Below are 4,256 nucleotides of genomic sequence, written 5' to 3'. Positions count from 1 at the left end.
TTGACCAACCGTTTGGTTCGAACAGTCAGACCATCCAACCCAAAAATGGGATTCCTGACCGGTTCATTCTCCAGGCCGGTTTTAAAAACCTTACAACACAGTATCATAATCAATGTTGATCGACCAAACCAGCCCAACATAGCATCAAGATCGCTAAGAAAGTGACTAATAGACCAACCTGGTTTTACTCGGGATGATAGATCACACGGTCCGAACGTGCAGATGAAGGATGGGTTGAATGGACTGTTTTTGACATGACTCATTCACAAGGGCAATAGGGCAGGTTTGGGGATGGTTTTGTAAATTCTAGATCCACCCCTTCTTCAAACCGCCCAACTCGTGCCCTCTTCAAAACTTGGGGCAGGTTGTATTTTCAAAATAAGTCTTCCCCGAACATGAAAATGCAAAATCCTCCTACCCTCCCTGCATTTAAAGGTAAGGCAGGTCAGGTTGGCGAATTGAGTCTAGAATTTGCATTTAATTTTCTATTATTTCTCATTATATATATGCAATAAACAATCAAATTAACTTGAACAAATATCAAAATTTTTAATTATTTGATCAAAACATATAAAAAATACATAAATTATTAATTATCTTTCACATAAGATCCAAATCATTATTTTTTAAATCCCAAAATTTACTCTTAATGGAGGGGTGGCCATTGTTCAATTTATTAATAGGCTAAAGAAACCTATGAGGAGGGATTTAAAAGTTTAAGCCCTCCAAAGAATCTACAAGGGCCATCCGCTCCTAAATATATACCATATATACAATAAAAGGTATATGATGCACTCTAAGGAAAGGCATAGGGCCATCACCATCATCTTTAATTAAGCTTTTCATATTTGAAGATAAATCATCAAAAGAATCAAATAAGGCTTGATGAGTATATTCACAATCTAACTTGGATAGGGCGCCAACTACCCCATATATGTACTTCTTCAACCCTCAAGGACTATCAAAGACCCAATACCAGATGCTCCGAGGCAAATTGTTCCACCCATTAAAAATATAAACGATCAAGGAATCAATATCCATCAAAAGCATCTCTAGGCTCAGTTTAGAAGAAGTGCAAATACAAATATATATTGTATAAATACATATAAAATAATACAAAATATAAAGTTTTATACTTTATAAATTTGTACCTGTATTCCTTTCAAACTGAACCTTAAATTTAATATATAATACATACGTTTACATTGCCTTACAACAATAACTTAATTACAAGCATTGGGAGTACTTTAGTAAATTCAATGTATGGATCGGAGAGTGTCGGATTTGTGCTAATATTGTACCCTACCCGCACCCGCAACTATACAGGTTGTAAAATCCCAGCCTGTCCCCACCCCAAAATCCATTAAAAAAAAAAACTGTCCAATCAGGTACGATAGGAAGGGAGAAAATAGACATCCCTATTCACGATTTAAAAAAATTGAGATGGATTGGTTAGAACTGTCAATGGTCAGGTCTGGTTTGGGACAAGGTGGATTAGTTATGAAACAATTATTTACTCGGTTTTATAATAATTGGATCTGACCAAATTGAACTCTATCATAGTTGACATCTAATTAAATTGTTTATATGTTAATAAAACAAGTGTTTTTTAACCAAAATTTTCGTTTATACTGTTTATAGAATTTACACTTTTAAACATAAAATATAACAAAAAATACAAAAGAGACAGGAGACCTTTGTATGTTATTAATTATATAGGTGGTGTTTGATACCAATACAAATTCGTGAGAAATATATGTTGTCACATGACATATGAGAGTCATTTCAACTATAAAGATGCATAGATAAGATTGATCATTGACATTTATGGTTGAAAGGTCACATTTGACATTTTGAATGATTTTGAGAGGGATAAGGGAAGGGGAAGTTGGTCAATGATTTTCCTAGGTATTTTTTACCCGTTTCCTAGGTATCACTTATACCCATCTCCTAGGTGGGTAAATAACTTTTCTAATTGAAAGAAAGTTGTCAATATTTGGATGGGACAAAAATACACATTTTAATAATGGATTTTTATGGCTAAAATGGTTATGTACTTATTTGGAAAATAAAAGAACATGAGTAAATGCACTTACCCGAGTAAATGTTTCCTGTGTAAATACACTTATAACTATAATCAATTAGGGTCTTAATTGGTTTCAAACATTAAAACTTGTCCTTGTCCAATTATAGTCGGGACACAAAAACTCATAACCAGAATGGGTATATTTGTTTAGGTTGATCCAGTTTTAGCAGGTACACCCAATCGATTGACAGTTCTAGAACTGGGGTTGATTTACTGAAATTTGTTATTTTACAGTTAAAATAGGGAGAGGTCATACCGGTTTCAAACGGTTATTAATGGGTTTCATTTCCAGAATTATCTCATTAATAATACTAATCGGGACAATCAAGTCTGACCTGATTATACTTGAGATCTGTAATTATATATCCTACTAATAACTTAAAACTTTATCAATAAGTGTTTTAACCAAAGTTATCTTATAAAAAATTCAAAAAAAAAAAATCCAAGAGGCCTTTATATATTATCAACTATATAATAGATTTGCATCTAAATCAATTTAAAATAATAAGAACCAGTTCCAATCCAATTATTAATCGGAGCAAAACCATAATTGGGTTGGTCGATTTTGTAGACCCGACCTATTGACACTCCCATTTATGGTGTTTAATTCGGTTGCGGAAAGGGATGAATACTTTACAAATTACAACCGATAAATGGTAATTATTACTTGTAACAAACTTCCCTTCTAATTTCCCCAAATTTTCATGTTTGTTTTAGAGGTTACTTAATTTGCACTTTAGATCAGTGTTTCCAAACCGTTGTTGATCCAGACGACTGGACCATTCAGCCTAAGAACTGTCTAAGAAATCGGTTCCATTTCAACTTTAATCTGTTTTTTGGCCAAAAACTATTGATTTGGTCAGCGATCCACTGATCTGGGTAAACGAACCATCAATCTGGGCAATGATTTTTTATCTTTTTATTTTTATTTTGAGATGGGCCATCCATTCGAACCAAATGATCGAACAAGTGATTAAAACAGTTCTGATTCTGGATCAGTTTTTAAAACATTGCTTTTAATTGTCCCATCCGAACTCACCCAAGTTGTACCCCTATCAAAATGGAAGAATTTTCACTATATTTGGACCCATTATATTATATCGTCTCTTAACAAAAGCAAGACTCCGGATAATTGGGACCAACATTAGATAATGCTCTTATATTATACAAATTTGACCTTGACCTGAACCCAAGTGCCCAACCAATCCCACTGGGTTGCACCCTTAGAATAGATCCCAATTCCAAGGTTGAGTAGTTTGAATTTTAGCTTAGGCCTAAATCCAACCCAACCAAATCTGTGTTAGACTTAGATGGAGGCCTTACAAACCCGACTAAACTGAACCTGAGAAAGCAAATCTGTACTTACAAATTGTCCAATTATGGTTGTTGCACATTCTAGGAACTCCGATGTTTGGTTTGGTGGATAAAGTGTTTTTTCTTTTCTGCTTTACGTGTAACATGAATCATATTGGACCAGTGTTGTCAAACCCAGATTGTTCATATACAAAGCAGATTGGGTGTCTGACTATTGGGCTTGGGCTTAGACTCCCACTAACTCGACCCAAACCGCCCTAATTCACCTCCTCCTCTTAGCTAAAATTTAACAATCATTGATACAGTGGGTCCAGGACCAGCTTCTCATGCTTGGACAAATAAAACAAATGTACCATTGCAACATATCATTCAACTCGTGACAAGTCACTTCTTATGGGTGTCGTTGGTGGTCTTCTATGCACGTGAGACGTGACGGACTGGGCTGGGCTTGATCTACCAAAAGGCTGGGTCAGTCCGGGCTTGGGTTGGGCCTGCCCAGTTGCACCCCTACTTGGTCTATTTTCTGTCATTTGATCACATATTGGAGTTTCCTAGGGTACTTGATGGATCACCATCATTTCATGGTGAAATGGTGGAAACGTCTATCCACCAAAATAGAAGAAAATCTGATAGAATTCAACTGTGGAACCGATTAATTTCTTTATTACTCTATCTTGTTACATAAGTCTGCTGGTTGTTCAAATAAAGACTCACTGTGCACAAATTCTCTAATCCACTTGGTGAGTGATGGTGCGCAATCCGGCAGGTCCTATTTGTCAAAGACCTTGCCTCGGGCTGGAGCAGAAGGTGCCTGAAACGAAGGGGAAAGAGAGTAATCTCCGGGGAAGAACCCGGT

Source organism: Nelumbo nucifera, chromosome 6 (assembly GCF_055504915.1).
Source record: "Nelumbo nucifera cultivar China Antique chromosome 6, China Antique-T2T, whole genome shotgun sequence".
NCBI classification, from domain to species: Eukaryota; Viridiplantae; Streptophyta; class Magnoliopsida; order Proteales; family Nelumbonaceae; genus Nelumbo; species Nelumbo nucifera.
This window is presented reverse-complemented; position numbering follows the sequence as displayed.